Source organism: Pieris rapae, chromosome 18, assembly GCF_905147795.1.
Source record: "Pieris rapae chromosome 18, ilPieRapa1.1, whole genome shotgun sequence".
Taxonomy (NCBI): Eukaryota; Metazoa; Arthropoda; class Insecta; order Lepidoptera; family Pieridae; genus Pieris; species Pieris rapae.
Window position 1 is genome coordinate 5,837,271 of NC_059526.1, and position 17,766 is coordinate 5,855,036.

At 31.8% G+C, this 17,766-nt stretch overlaps 1 protein-coding gene across 8 annotated transcripts in view; it reads right to left on the reverse strand.

Annotated features, from left to right (window-relative positions):
• The window catches only part of LOC111001241 (proton channel OtopLc), a 39,967-nt gene that overhangs the window by 20,079 nt on the left and 2,122 nt on the right, over positions 1-17,766 (reverse strand). Inside the window, exon 1 of one of the 8 annotated variants that reach the window (XM_045632127.1) lies at positions 10,213-10,331. The exons of 6 other annotated variants lie outside the window; for them this stretch is intronic. The gene's annotated coding sequence lies outside the window, so the exon portion shown is untranslated. Of the gene's footprint in view, positions 1-5,376; positions 5,629-10,212; positions 10,332-17,766 lie in introns of those variants that run through there. One more of the 8 variants, XM_045632126.1, reaches the window with a different exon arrangement.

Genomic DNA, 17,766 nt, shown 5'->3' on the forward strand with positions numbered 1-17,766 from the left:
ATGAGACATTATCTCCAACTTTTTACGGTGTCTTAATCATTACTAACATCGTTTTTATATGCTGACCTCGAACGCATATAAAAACCGAACGCAATGATTAAAACAAAATCTTTTTGAAAATAGTACGAGATTAAAAATAAGACGAAATTAGAACAATACAAGATCAAAGTCTTTGAAATTCGAATTGATGAGAATCGAGCTCGACATTTAAATGAAGAACAAGAAAATCAGGGACGAAGAAATCAATGACCGTTAATAGCTGTAGCTTTATGGCTAGAATTTTTTGAATTAAGAACATAATAAAATTTACGTTTGAAATCAGAAAATAAAATATAACGTAATTAATTAAACACATTGATATTGGCAGACAGTTTTTCATAAATAAATAATATTTAATTATATTAAATACAAAAGACTAAACTGCACTACAAGAAACTAACGGCTTAGGGTAACAGATGGCGCTAGCTTACTTCAACTGAGGCATTCAATTCAATGAGCACATACAATCGACACGTTAGTCATGCTATAGAGCACTCGAACCGTTGAAATAATTTTATTTTTATAGATTTTGAAACTATTAATTACTTTTACAATAGTAGTTTAAAATAATTTAAAAAAACAGATTCGCGGCTCTTGCAATTACATAATATTTCAATTATATGTAGTTAAAAATAAAAATTCCGGGACCGGACAATACCAACGCAGCCAAATGTTAGTAAAAACATCTACTCCCATTAACAACACAAAAAATATTTAACTACGATGCTAAACAGTGATTTAACTACGAAATAAACTTATCTTTATCCCTTTAGAGGCCTGTAGCTAACGTAAAAATCTCGATATTCCTAGCAGAATTTTCATTCGGGATTCAGATTTTATCTTTACTTGAACAGGAACGTACGTTCCTGTTAAGCCCATTATTGATCCAATTTTATTTATAGAACCTTAAGTGTCCTTTTATTCGTACAGATAATATCTTATTGAGTTTCGGCCAGAGACATTAGAAGTGGAATTCTTTATTCAAATAAAGATTGCGCTAATTAAAATTTTGTAATAATTATAATTGATATAAACTACATTCAAATCTGGTCTGTTGTCTTTAGTATATATTTTTTTTATTATATTGGCAATATATTATTCTAGTATGTTCTCTGTTAATCCTTCTCGTAAACGTACGAATGTAAAAGGCTCCAAACAATATTATCTACATTTCACCATATAATGTACCTACCTAATATAGTTTTTAAAGCATCAACTTTATAAATGTTTGTTTGTCTGTCGGGTCTTTGCATTAAAAAACTTAAATTTATATATTAATATGTATATAGTTTATACGTAGACCAACATTCCATACCAAAAAATTAATTCGCCAAGGTGTCAATTGACGCAATCGCAATTTTAAGGATTCAAAACGTCCTTGCGGCAGGTGCAAAATCATGACGCACGTTTCATATAAAACTGATATACAAAAGTTACAACAATTTACATCTATAATATCAATATTTTTTTTTAAAGCAAATAGGTAGACAGGCAAACTGCGGCCGCAGAGCAAGCAAATAATAAATGACTCGTGTATTTCCTCCAATTTCGATTTTTGTTCCATTTGGAGTAGATACTCTTGGGACGTGGGGTTGGCGCCTGGTAGATAGCACCAGAGCTAGTGCTTACTTCAACGAATAAGTATCGCAATACAGCGAGGAAATGCTGCCAGCCTTTAAGGCAAATGGTATACTGCCACAGAGACCAAACTATTAAAATTAGTTTTAAATTGTCTATAACTTTTTAATTACTATTTATATGTGGGTTGATAAAATTTTAAATATTGAATATTTACGTGTTGGATATAATAATTTATTTAATGTGCAGTTTAAACATGAAACCCTAAAACCTGCTTCGCAGTTTGTGGCTTACAAATGTGACTCAATGACACAATATGGGGCTGATACTTTTGTGATAGTACTTGGGGTAAACAAACAGGCAACGTTACTTAGTAAGTATTCATGTAACTTCTTATTCTGCCTCGTACCTTATTATCATTATAACGTTATTCATAAAAACTAAATCAGTCAACTAAAGTAATATTCATTTTTCTGTTAAATTTGTATACTACAAAAGTGTTAGGTAAATACGGCCATTAGAATTTTTATATATAAGCCTTACCTTAAATAAGTTAAGACTGATTAAAGAGAAGAAAATATGGCACAAATCCGTTTTTCTTTCGACGAAATATTTGAAAGTACGCCAAATGAAAACTGGGTAATTTGGGCTCGGAATTAATTACAGCAACTCGGCAAGTTTGTCGTTAAAGTACTGCCTGTTGCTCATCACAGCGTTAAAATATTTTCATACTTTCAAAGCCTTATTTGCGTTGCTTGCCAGACTATGAGATTTGTTATGAAACTAATGGTTTAGACTAGGTTTTTTGACTACGTTGGTTCAATTAATTACGATAATTTTTTCTTTAGACATTCAATTTCTAACATTAGATTATAAAATATATATATTATAGTCCATTAGATATTTTAGTTCGACTATCTTAATATATATATTTCTTGTGTGCGTGTGTATGTGACTGAACTCCTCCTAAACGACTGGACCGATTTAGACGAAATTTTTTGTGTGTGTTCAAGGGGATCTGGGAATGGTTTAGATTGATGGATTTGTCCGCTGGACAATGTTTTTTTAATTAATTTTCAATTTATTAGTTGTTGTTGATTTTGGAATGTTTTACATTGGATCCGACAGACGGCGCTACCATCGCAGTGTCAAATTTTAAATAATATTCGAATTTTAATTTTAGTCTGTCCCGAAATTTAAAAAAAGTTTTGTTATCATTGTGTTATATCGTGTGTGACCATGTGCTGGATCGTTAGATATTGTCATAACATTTGAATAATAATTTTCATCAAAATGGCTTATTAAAAATTGAAATTTTGAAATTAAAGACGTGTAGACAGGACAACGTCTGTCGGATCCGCTAGTAATATATAATTTCGTATAAATATTATGTTATCTGCAAGAAGATTATTATTATTCACATATTTTAACATTACATGTTAAAATATTATTATAACGTATAATATATATAGAATTTTCCTTTAGATAAGTACAAAGACATCGTGATAGATATTATCCATGTGGCAAATTTTAATAGACTTTCATCACAACATGGACTCTGTATCATCGATTGCTGAAACACATTCAAAATATCGATTGAGGTAAATAATTTAACTGGATAAATTTTCAGACATTTAAATGTGTACTTCTGGTGTAAATAAGAGACAGTTTTGTACCGTGCTGTCATTCGATATTCAATGAGAGTATGATATTTCATTGATAAAGAGGATTTTGTTTTATTGTTCTATAAATAACGACAATTAAAAATAAACATTTATTAAAAAGTGTGTCGATAAAAGGAACCTTTGTTCATTAAAGCGTCGTAAACTGCTTACGTCCGCCCACTAATTTTCCGCTTGATAATGTATGGGCAGGACCTGTGAGGAAGGACTTTAAATGAATGACCTACTTGAACTGATTTCTATACATAAATAACAACTTTAATAATAGTCATCATAATGTATGATGAAAATTTATGGTAATGGTAATGACTAATGACAATACAAAATATAACCTAAAATACCTATTTAATGTTTTCCCTATTTACATCTCTGAACAGTGTTGATTATTCATTAAAAGCTATTGGAAGAGTACTAGGTATTCATGATTATTTTTTATACAAAAACATAATTAACGGAAATCTACGAAAAAATACCGGGTGTAAAACAAAGTATTTCAACATTCCGTTACAAATATTTGAGTAATACTAATTTTTATTACTAACACAACTCAAATCAAAAATCATTTATTAGTATTTATTTGAAGGTAACACAACACAAACACTTATAAACGCCAAAAGAACGCCACAAACGCTTAACAAAAAAAAAGCTATAAAAAATGTTTGACATAAAATTAATAATATAATTAAAATACGTACTTAATTGACAGTTAAAACGCGAACACGAACACAAAAGACTACATTTATGAATACATTCTCTAATTAAAGTAGGTTGAAGAGAATATATTTGACCCACTTTTCATTGCCTCGGGAAAAATCGAAGGACGCGTAAATGCAACAAATGGCTGTGGGTTGTCTTTTTTGTTACGGCTTTTAATTGGTTTACATAACGTTAAGTTAGTATAAGTTCAAATGTTCATTTTTAAAACAGCGTTAATGTGTATTTGCACAATATGAAGATATAATTTTTTACGTACTTTACAGTATCATGAAAAGGATTTAGTAAATATTTATTTATTAGTTGAAATGTCATTTTTTCTTCTGTTTGCATTATTAAGGACATTTTTCTCTTTGGAAAAAGTCTTGGGAAACTGGTCAGTATTTCCAGTAGGGAGAAAAGATGCTTTAAAACAGTAGCGAAGTTTATAAAAAGTAATGCTTTCAGGCAATGAACCCGTTTCAGAGCCACGTTTCCGTCATAAATAAAACATACGTTTTTGTACAGGCGTAGTTTTCCAGACATGGTCATGAATATCTTAGTGCTCTAAGTGATTTCAATGCCTGCTACGACACCTCATTTCGTAAACAAATTAGATTCCGTCTGGTTTTAACATTGCTTATTATATAACCTACGGTACCTACTCTAGGCGTACTCAAAGGATCTTATAATTTAGTCATGACCGTACTGAAATGTAACGGTTACTTGGCAAACCTTTCGCAGAATCTAATAGCGAAAAGGGTTTTGTTATTCCACAACTAACGATAAACAGTGATGTCATCAAAGTATTGTACGCATTATATTTCTGGGACATGACATATCCCTTGGCGTGATTTAGATAGAACATACTGAGCGGAATCTAATTTCGTGAAAGACGCAATAAATGTACTCGTATTTAGGTCGGTTCCTTTTCCGTTACAGTGTTATTGAATCAGTCATCGAAATAAAACTGGAATTTTATTCAACCGATTAGTATGGGGACTTCGAAACTTGTTATTATGAAAACTATTGGGGGAATTTAATAAGGGCGTTAGATGATGTCACGCAAGGAGCAATTCTGCACGAGATGTGAATTTCACTGTATAAGATACCAATCATCTTCATCTCCATAATGGTTTATAATTATTAATTATTAAGACGAGTTTCTCGCATATAACTGAATAACACACCACATAGTTATGCCGTTAACTCGTTGACATACATATTATCTGCATATTAGAGCTGTCTACGATTACTTCAAAGCGCACGAGGAAATTACGCTAGCGGTTATCAGAGCGGATGTCCTGTTATCAGGGTGTGCGATCGGGGACCTTATAGCTCTGGTGGGAGGGTTGATTTTCCGTTGTAATAAAGGGTCACCAACCTTTTGACACTGAATTTCTGTCACGTTGGCCGTGTTATCTGCGGTCGATTCGGAAAACGTAACACCGCGACGAGCGCGGCGTACGTCGAGCGCCAGGGCGCAAACGTGGCGGCTAGCTTCGGCGCGCGACCGGCTTCGCTCGCGGGCCGAGACTGGCGTACGGTTGGCGCGTTTTCCCTCCCGCGCTTTCCCTCAGCATGCGCACATCAAGCCTGCATTGTTCTGCAAATAGCGAGCGAGGGCTGGGCAACTATTCGAGCGTGCTTTCAGGCTGATACTGGACCGTTGCCTCTACTACACCAAAAAAGACCGTTTAACCTCGCTCGTTGCACAATCGACGCCGCTGAGTGCAATAGTGCATGCACGTATATTGTAAAGAATCAACACGTAGTAAGATAAAAGCCAGATTCGCTCTTGTTTACATCATTATCGCCGATATAAACCTCGTTTTTCCAAACTTATTTAGAAGGATATTTTAAGCACGGCCAGTATTAAATAATATTAAAAAGCCTTGAAATTAAATGAAATGTGTATATGACCTACTTTTAACTAGGTACATATCGTATTACGATGAAAAACTGTCCCCACAGCTATTTCAAGAACGCATAAACGACTGGAGTCGTTTACAATCGGCGTATAAACACGAATTGCGATCCATATAGAATGTCGATTGTCGGTAAACAAAACGTTTCTAAGTAAACTGGGCACTGTCTGCTTATTGACGTGTTAATAATATATAACAAATCTTAATAATTCTATGTGATGTGTCAAGTTTTATTGATCAAAAGACAATTATTAAAATTAAATTGCAGCACGTTTTGACAAGAAAAAACGACTATATTAAGACTTTATTATATTTTATATGAAAATCACTCTGAAATCCGAGTATATTAAATAGTTGTGGAAGTAAGGCGAAGTTTTAAGTTGTAAAGAATTCCATTCAAAACTGTTCTAATGGGAAATATTTGATGACTTTTATCTTTTTAGTAACTTTGTTGCCATATATTTATTTCTTCAGAAATTTGTTTCATACATACAAATATGGAACAAATTAGGTGTAGTAAGAAGTGATTTTTGGTCTGTTTTAAATATTGTATTAAGTTTTGACACAAATGTAGCTGACACGAAGCTCTCAATAAAAAATTGGTGTTCTTATTTCAAAATACAGCTTCGGTATTATTCAGTCTCATTATGAACTGTTCCATCGAGTATTGGCTGACATCCAAACGTCAGCAATCAGAGGCAATAGATTGTTTTCAAGTGCAGATTGTGGTTTATCGTACTCACTATAATTTACTTACTATATTATCATAGTAACATTATTCCTTAGGAGGACTAGAACAATTTTACTATTGAGTTTAAGATACACTTTGTACATAATAATGTATTTAAATCTTTAAGTGTTAAATAGAAACGCTTTATAACACGATTTTTAACTATTTTTATTTTTATTATTTTTATTTTTTCCTATGACGTAAACTTTTTCCAAATAACGATTTATATTATTCAGGTATTTCCCCATTCTAGATAGAACACTCCAGTAGTATTTAAGATAAAGTTTTAACAGACGATTTCAGGGTAATAATAGTTTAACCACTAGAGAATCAAAGTCTACTTGTTTCTCTTTTATTGTATTTAATTAAAACATACAGTGTTGGCTTAACGGCTTCGGCTCTCAATTCTGGGATCATATGTTCGATCCCCGGCTGTGTAGCAATGAACTTTCTATGTGCGTATTTTCACTCGCTCGTATGGTGAAAAAAAAATATCGAGTTAACCGGCAACCTAAAAAGTAACGTTCTGTGTCAGGCACAGAAGGACGACGCCTATTAGAAATTATCTCAGAACGGATACAGAAATCTGAAGAACAGAGCTAAAAAGTTGTAGCGCCATTGGTATTTATATGTCGCAGAAAAGTATTTAAATCAGAGAGTTAATTGAATCTCTAGACACACAGTTACACTAAAACAAAACTGTTGTCGTGACCGCCATCTTATTTTACATTATTAATCAACACGCTGGCTTTCGGTCAGAGAGATAGTTAAACGTTTAAAAGCTGCTTTATTTAAATCAAAATGCTATCGACTTGATTGGATATAGATATTTAATTAACTGTCTAGAGATTCAATAAACTCTCTGATTTAACTATATCACTGCGACATATATATAATTTAAAAATACATGTTTACTATCGACTTGTTGCAATCACGTAACGTAGGTGTAAAATCTATTCTAAGCATCATGTCAATGGCAACGCTGTATGGCATAATAAATAGCAATTAATTACAACACAATTAAGTAGGTATCTGCCTACGATAATTCATTTCACAAAACGAATACCACGCCTTGATGGAAAATGACCGTGAACTATTCATTTTTGGCTTATTTACCGTTATTTGGCAAACAGCGCAATAACTGTATTAATTACTAATTGCATTAATTAGTTTTTGGCTAAAGCACCTTCAAAATTAATTAAATATAATGATATTTACTCTTACCCAAACAGGGAAAACAATTGAGTATAAATAAAAAAGAAGTATCTTTGGAAGTGACAGAAGGAAAAAATAACAAAAGAAGGCTAATGCATCTAAAGGCTGACCGGCCTGATCTTATACGCCATCTCTTCCAAGCAGCCCCTGCTATAAGAGTGCTAAGAGAAACCCAGAGTGTAAAAAATACATTATAACGTTAAGCTAGTAAGCATTGTTATTAACGACCTCCATCGGGACCTAAATGTTGTAGACGTCTCCTGAATAATTTCAAAGAAAGAAGCCCACGAATTAAGGATCCTATCACGTGAATGATGAGTCTATTCAACGTCTTGATACCATGTGCCTAGTGACAAGATTGAGAAGGACAAAAACCACTTGAGTTAGTGTTAGTACATGTTGTTGTAGTTAGAACATGCTAAAGCGAGGAAAATAAAAAAATGAAACACTAGATCATGTCTTGCCGTTAATAGAGACTGTAAGTAGTGTTATTTGACTATTATCTTAAATATATTTTAATAAATTTGCTGAAATTATTTACTAGTCTTATAAAGGCTAGATGCTTCACGATTTCTTTTTTTATTTATTAAAAAAAAACCTTAATCATTATAATTGAAATAGACGTTGATAAACATTACTTAATTAGCGTTTAATATATCAAAGAATTCAAAAATTCAATTAAATATTTAAAAGTACCTCCTTGTGAATAAAAGTTTTTTTAATTAAGTTCACGATCGAGAAGGAGGTCGGCACTCAACAATGTAAAGTATTCAGCAATTGCGTTGGTATAGGATTTTTATCTGTGCGTTTTAGCGCGGGAAATTATGTTTATGTAAAATTATTATTGTTAATGTCATTAATTGTATAGACTCTGGTATAAATCAAACAAAGCTTAGGATTGTTTTTCATAAATGTAACAAATATATAGACTTCCTTGCACAATATACCTCGAATTGTTAACTTCTTTTACTTTGGTCTCAAATTAAAATAATTTCTATTAAAACAGTAAACCATTACTTAAGATTTATAAAATGGAACACTTTTATGACATAGGGCATGAAACGCACACTGTATGGGTATTGTTTAATGTTAAAAGGCAGACAATTAAGTTCTTATTTTAGTAATTGAGTAGTAACTTTAGATTGTACTTATTGAAATTTAACTAACTAACTGAGGTCATACATGGTGTTTGAAGTCTTTTAGCCCCGCACTGGGGCAAGGGACAAGCATATTTCATACTTAATTTATTTTTAAGGCAAATAGATTTGTCCTCATTATGCTAACAACGATAAATTTTCACATATGTTTCATCTCTGAGGCAATAAAACGTTTTAAAACTTGTAGATTCGCAAAGTATATGATAATAACGAAGCGCCATCTATTTGATTAAGGTGTAAGCACTAATAGTTCTGTTTCTACTACAGGACACCAAAACGACTCGCGTGTTTAGTATAAATCTATTTAAACATTCACTGTCTAATTCTTAAGCCTAATAGAAAGGTCCTGGGTTGGCTCCCCCGTGAAACAATAGTTGATTCCAGTCAAATAAACCTCGAAATTTTAACACGTCTTCACAACTTCACAAGTCGCTCAGCAAAACCCATATATCAGCTAGCAGTACTCAAGACACGAAAGAAAAACATAGTGCTTATAATAGCTTTTTTTTAATTAGAAATTTTCATGTTTTTTATTCAGATGTTTCATATCTATGACCTAATAACTTCTTCGAGTCTACAATGTAAGTAATGTCGACAAACTACTTAAAAATAATTAGCAAGCTAAGTCTTCTATTAAAGTTATTTTAAACATTAATTATACATACAAATTATGTCAATAATTTTTACGTACACGCACGACAGACAAAACACATTTTTGTCATTGTTGTATAAAATTGTATTGTTTGTTAAGTTTGTGAATTAAAAATATTCGTTTAATAATACGTTTTTATTAAATAAAAATAATTATATACGCGACAGGTTTGTCAGTAAATTATATATCTATATATATAATTATATGTCATTTAAACAGTAATTAAGAATTTTCGCTTTTCGTTCAAATTGTATTGATTTAATAGATAGAATAAAATAGTTTTAATCGTTGGAAAGATAAAACAACAAAAAGTCTGTAGTGTCCTAAGTTGGCTTGGTGTTAATATATTCAAAAATAAATCAATCCAAAGATATCATGTCATATTTTATATAAATAAGGTTTTAATTAAGATAAACCTTCATATGAAAACCTGGAACAAACTCCTAGATGTACACGCAACAAATAACAGTAGTAATTCCAAACTATATCATAATTCGCCTAACTAGTAAACTTAATCATAAATTAACTTAGAACTCACATCATGTGTACTTCAGTAGAATTCCTATTTCACAAACAGCATACATAAATTATTTATAAACAATATTGGTTACACAAATAAATCGCAACATTGTTCGACCAAAGCTAGGAAGCTTTAAACACGTTCGTCTTGCGCACCATATAAGCGAGCTTTCAATCTCAAAATGTTTTTGTCTGTGGGAACGAGACAGGACAAAAAAACCATAAACTTTCGGCCGAGTTCGGCTCCTTCCGGAAAGTGCAATCATTGGATAGGAAAGTATGGAGTCGACTTCGGATTAGACTTGGATTTCCGATTTGCGATCAGATTAATGGATTTGCTTTAAGCCGTCTAGGATTTGCACATTGCTTTGGATGTTATCTGTAAACGGAAATTTTTAAGGAAAAATGACAATGGTTGTTTATTTAAATAGTATAGATATATAGTATAGTGTTTGAGTTTGAAGTTTCGTCTGTTGTAATGATATTTTTTATAGGCAATTAGAAAAGCAACTACATTTGCGTGTTTGTCAAGAAAAATTGTCTCTGGTAGATTTGGATTATAAGCAAATAAAAACACTTTCCATTAATGTATGGAAGCGCAAAATACTTATATTTGTATAGAACACTTACTATTTACATCTTATTTCAACAAAACTAAAGTGCATTTATACATATTTTAACTTGTTAAAAGACTACAGTTAAATTTCATAACATTCAAAAACTGTTAGTCTTCACAGTAAATCGCATTCCATATTTTATTATCGCCATGGAGCTTAATGGCTTCAGAAAACAGATGGGGGCGGGGAAAGCGGGGTGAGGGGCACATGTTAACCCATAGAGCATAGACGATAGTGCAGTAATGGCTTTATGTCATTCAAATAAATGAATAGTCACACATTGTGAAAGACTTGTCGTACAATTCCCATCGCGTTGAGGCAGGATAAATGCTTCGCTTTTACTTTTATTTTTCGAAAACATTTATTCTGCTATATTCGTTTTAAATGTCTTTTATGTGGTTAATTGTTATTATTACTTATTTAAAAAGCCTTATGTTATAATAATAGCTTATAGCAATTTAAAACATATATCTATTTTACTTAAAATATTTACATAAACAATCTGAACGTTTAGTTGCAATATATTTTTGTACAAAAGTACAAAAACCATTCATTTCGTAATAATAATGTTTCAAATATGCAAAACTTTTTGAATGTGGGTTTCATAGATATATAACAACAAAAGATCTAAGGAAATCCAATTCACCAAGCAAACCTAGATCCCAAAATTCTAGTTCCATAAAAAATATTTTTTATAATAAACATTTTCAGCACCATCTTAACAGAGATAATGAAAAGAAAAGAAAATTCGTTTATTTTGGAACATAAGGTCATCATGGTACCACTTATTCCACATCCCTACTCATCGGCAAAGAAGACAGAGGGTGTTGGCCGAGAGAAAAAGCCGGCGTAAAAAACTCTCGGCACTCTTTTAAAAAAAAAGCAAATCATCAAACAATTCTACAATATATTCTACAATAATGCGATCTTCTAAGATACGGGATATACTATTTTGGTTCATATTGTTAAAAAGCTAATAAAGATTGTTTACTATCTTGAAATGACCTATTAATATAATCGTGAAATGAATATAATCTGTTGGCTCACGATTCTTTCTCAGAATATCACGCCCATTGACCGACGCGGTAGATCTAAACAAACATCTCAGAGATGCATGCGCGTGCACTGGCAACTGTCAAAACAGTGTCCAGAACTTTTATAGAACAGCTTCGCTAATTGGCTTCATATACAACCGTTTAATTAAATTAATATTAGCAAAGATTCCTACTAAGAATAAAAGTATTGAAATCTGATAAAGTGATATAAATTATTCTATATAAAAAATATACTAGTAGTAATATAAAATATAATAGTATATGATAAAAACGAATATAAGGATTAAAGGATTTTTAAGAGTTAAGAATTACTGGACAGTAATTCAAAGTAAGTAAACAGGATGTCCTAATAAAAAAGTGTCAAGCGGTCCAGAGATAGAGCACCCTTAGAAGAATTTCCGAAAACCGCCATGTATGTTCCATAATTTTTGTAGTTATATTATATTTATTTATTTTTAAAAAGTAGAAAGCGATCTGTTTGATATTTTTTTTAGGATAGCCTGTAGAACAGTTAATCTGTAAGTAGTTTATTATCAAATCTATTTAGTAACAATAAACCTAAATTAGGTCAAAAACAAAAAATCATAGATTTCTCTAAACATCTCCACTTATACTGATAACGAGCTATCATTGAGCAATACTCTTGAGAGCCACTTGACATCTCATTGCTCCAATAAATGTCATGAAAGTTATCAACATGTTTCATATAATTCATGTGTAAAGCCCCGGAAGTAAGTTCATCGGCCGCTTTATATAATCACAATACAAGCTGAACAAGATTACATCTTTCGTTAAGTTCTTTAATGCTATTATATATAGAAACATTCAGACAGACAGATGTATGGGGAAGGGTACTCCATGCCCCAGACTCAAAATTGAAGACTGCACAACAAAATTCTTTACACATATTTAAGGAAATTCTAGACAATTAAATCTAGGAATTAAACTTCAAATGTGCAATGTAACCTCAGATAAGGAACTTATAGAGTGAGGAAATCCATTGTGTTGTTGTTAGTATTTATTAAAGAAAAATAACAGAGTTATATAATGCTTCATTGTTAGATGTGACAACAACAATGGTTTTAAACAGCAGAAGAGTTCTCACAAATGAAATGAAAATAGAATGACAAATCAGCAATTTCAACATGAAACAATTGAAATATATAATTTTTATGGATATTGTCCATATTCTATAAGTCATACAGTGTTGGCCTAGTGGCTCTTTAAGTTAGGACCTCAGAAATCTGAGTACCTTACCTAAATAGGTATATTATTAAATTATAAGATCTTATAGCTTCTTACAGCTACACATTTTATTAAAAATAAAACACTTATACGATATACCAAGCCAAAACAGACTACATTTTTAAAATATACGAAACAGAAAAATAAGGTACAATAAAAAACTGAAATTAAACATTGAACAAAATACGTATTAATATTTTAAAGGAAAACAAATTGTTACAACTGCTAAATACACTCAAAGTGTTCTCGATTTCTGTGTAGATGGCTACACCCGAAACATTTGCGAATTACGCAGATAATTAATCTTCGTACGACGGACAATTGTCAATATCTTGTCGGGCGTATATACTTTATATTGAAACAATTTTTTCTCATTAAATCACTGTATGTTTACTGTATAAGAAACAAATGTTACAATAACAACAGCTATAACTCATAACTTACAAGCAGCGCGGTGTGCACCAAAGTTGTTTATTATGCAATATGGTAATGACACGCCTCGAACGGATATTACTAAGAATAGTACGCCTACACATCTTATATAGTATTTTTATACACCTGTCTATGTGGGCCGAACAATGTGCTTGTGAATAGATAAAAATTGGAACACTACTCCATCATGTTAGACAAAACGCATGTTTGCACGAGTAATGATTCGTTTTGAATTCACTAACGCTCCCTTATGTTAACGTTTATGTTTTTTATACAACAAATTTGCATTTGAGCAGTGTTGGCCTTGGTCGGCGTGCGACGCTCATACCTGAGGTCGTAGGTTCGATCCCCGGCTGTGCACCAATGGTATTACTTTCTATGTGCACATTTAATATTTGCTCGAACGGTGAAGGAAAACATCGTGAGGAAACCGACATGTCTTAGACCCAAATAGTCGACGACGTGTGGAGGCTGATCACCTACTTGCCTATTAGATAAAAATGATCATGAAACAGATTCCAAAATCTGAGGCCTAGACCTAAAGAGGTTGTAGAGCCACTGATTAAATACAAAATTCCACGAAACAAAAGATAGTATGAATTCAAATAAAGAATTATCTGACATAATTCTTATCAACGTAAAATAATGTCAGATCTTTTTTTGAATAGTTTGTAATTGAATGTTTGTGTTTGGATATACTATGTTTAATTAATAATTTAGGTAAAAACAACGTAGGTATATATTTGCTTAGATTTTATGCGTGACAACCGACGGTTACCGCATCGAATTATTATTCGTGATCACGCGCTTCGTTGCCGTAATGGGACCTTGGTCATAGGAAGTCTTTAATAGAATAACATTTCCTATGGATCTTTTGATAAATACAAGACTGTGTTAGCTGTTAATGTTGATAAGAAAAAATAAAATTACAAATAAAACATTGTCTTTATTATTCTAAGAATATTGTTATAAACGTTATAATCAAAAATTTAATAAAATTTGTTTATTTGTGTATAAGCCACGATTTATACTAATGAGAATAATTTACTTTTTCTTCATGAATAGAACTTTTAAAAAATTAACGAAAAGTTAATCAAACTTTTATATATAATAAAACAATTGTATATAATAGACGGTTTATTTTGTGACGTTATTTTGTAATAATAATGTGAGTTTTTAATAATTGTTTATTTAATTAGCCATCTAAAGCCATCTGAATTACAATTTACGTTGATATCATATTTTGAATTTGGAACGATTTGATTCCTGCATGTTTTAGCATAAAAATCGTAGACGTTCTGTTGGTTTATGAAGGCGATAGATTTTCAACATTGTACAATGGAAAAGGCAAACAATGATGACTAAATACCTGTGCTTACGAAGCATAATTGCGTAACAGCTACCCTCAGTATAGGGTGACTTCCCCTCGGAGGGTGAATGTCCTCACCAAAACAAACCCTACCTGTAGCAGTCTACACTACTACTGGTACCACGATCGATATTGACGGCTACGGTCAGAGTGTCTGCTAATTACATTTCGTCGATAAAACGTGCGTCTAACGGTTACAAAAAAGCTAACGTTTAGTATAAAGCAGTATTACACTTGCAACTGAAGTATGTATGCATTATTCTATTTGCTATTGCTTGTTTGTACATTACATTGCGAGTACTCAAAATTGGATGTACAAAATGGATTTTTTCCTCTTCACAAAAAAGGTGTCAACAAGTACTTGAAGAAGAAGATTTTGTTTAAGTAGTAATTTTAAATTTCTTTTCAAATCTTAAATTTCAGTTTTCTTTAGTTTTAATGTATGTTTGTCTATTAATTTACTTGCTTGTTTTCTATTTCATATGTATATATTCATCTACATAATCTGTTTTGGCTTTCTGTATTGTTTAAGTAGAAGCTGTAAGATTACTTATAATTAGTTTTTAAGACTGACATGACGCTAGCCCTAGTATTCATTACTACGGTATATAGACTTTTGTCCTTTATCATATTCTACCATTTTGCAGGCTTACATATATTACAGAAGATGTATTTTACATACATTTGCATTCTAAAAGACTGAACGCATAGAAAGCAAAGTAGACATTAAATACAACAGAGTCTGCAATTTTCATTATGATAAAACAAAGAGCTTGCAACGTGACTAATTGGAAGCAAAAGACCATATCATTTAATTATTAAAACATATTTGAAACATTAAATTAAAGTGATTTATAGCATTTAATAGTGATAATTTATCTAACGCCTCACATATGTTGTCCGGTATTAAATACAAAAAATCATCTAATTGTAAATCTTATAAATATATTTATGTAGCACTAAAATCTTTTAGGTCTGGGCCTCAGATTCCTGTATCTGTTTCATGATAATTTGTCAATTTAATAGACCATCAGCCTGTGCCTGACACAAACCATCGACTTTTTTCATCTAAGCCGGTTCCCTCACGATGTTTTCATTCACCGCGAGAGGGAAAGTTTAATGCGCACATAGCTCAATTGTGCATAGCCGGGGATCGAACCTACGACCGCATGAGAGATGATATCACATGGTCAAGCTACTAAGCCAACACTGCTATTATAAATATTACATATTTAATCTAATTCTCGAATCCACTTAAACGCACACAACATACGTTTTTGGCTTTATATTTATTTTAACATTCTTGCCAATCACCTATTGCACTTTTCGAGTACTATGTAAATTGTACGAAAGAACAAGAAAGTAAATTTAGAGTTAAGGATATTCATAGGAATTAGGATATGATCAAAGAAATTACTACCTCAGTCTACAAAGCACCTACTTATGGCACTAAAGTTTATAGCGGACGAGTTCAGGTTTAAATATATATTATTTGTTATATTTCTATACCCCGGAACGTTAAAATATTGCATCTTTATTTTCACGTTACGCAACCGGAAGTGAACAACAATACAAGTAACGTATAAAAAATCATAAAAGAGAGCGGAAGTTCAACCCGACTGCAAGTTTTTATTGCTTTTCCAACAATATTGTTTTCCATTCCGCGAAAAACACAAAAATGCACTTCGTGCCGGCTACATATTAAACTTTTAATATTTTACTGAACGACTGGCTCTGTCTGCGAATTTATATATCTTCTAATAAATACATTTTTACAGTAGGAATTTGGTGATAGTAGTGTTGTGAGGCTACAAATTATAAATTTAAACTATTTTTAAAATACAAATAATAATTCAGTTAGAAATCTTTTTTTCAAATTCAAGCAACGTTTCAACTAACTTATTTGCTGTTGTATAGTTTTGATGGCACTTATAATAAGTGAATAACTTAATTTTAAGTCACTAGTTTTTAATGCAAATACAAAATTTATTATTGTTATGTAGCTTATAGACATAATTATAAGCATTAAAACTATGTTTTATGGAAAAAGCTTGCCAACGCTCTGTATAATAATCACAAAATACTTTTTTTAATGTGACAACTTATAGGTTAACATGACATACAAGAAGAAAACATACAAATATTAAACAATTACTTAACAAAACAAAAATTACACAAAACAAAAAATTAATTATAAAAAAAACTTTAACGTTGCGTCATATTTTTCAAAGAGTTATGAGTCCCGTGCCATTCCGGAAACACACAAAGTAATTGAGTTTCATAAAGCACACATGGGATTAAACTAATCACCACTCCTCCATATTAAAATAAAAACAAAACATAAATTTCTCAAGAGAACACAAAGTGCTCTTTGCAGGATATTAATTAGACGTCAGATAGTTACGGCTCACGAATCGTATGAAAATAGGGGAACATTCAACTTACAAAAATCGTATGGAATAAGGACCATTTTGGTACTTACACTTGTGAATTTGTAAAGCATTTTATATTAAGCACCAAAACTGTAAAGGATTGAATGTGTTGGTTTGAATTAATTTTATTTTTTGTGAAGCTTATTTGTCTGATTCAATTTCGACAAAACGTTATGGCATGTATTTAAAACACAAGGATTTTTTTATAACTGAGGACAAACGGGCAGGAGATCCTGATGTTAAATGATACCGCTGCCCATGAACACTCTTTTTCAGAGGGTTCGCGAGTGCATTGCCATCTATCTCTAAGAATTGGTACTCTCTCTTCTTGAAGGACCGCAAGTCGAAATGGTAAAAGTACTTCAGTTGCTCAGGGCTTCAGGGCAGCTGGTTTCACATTGTGGAGGTGTGCGACAAAAAATA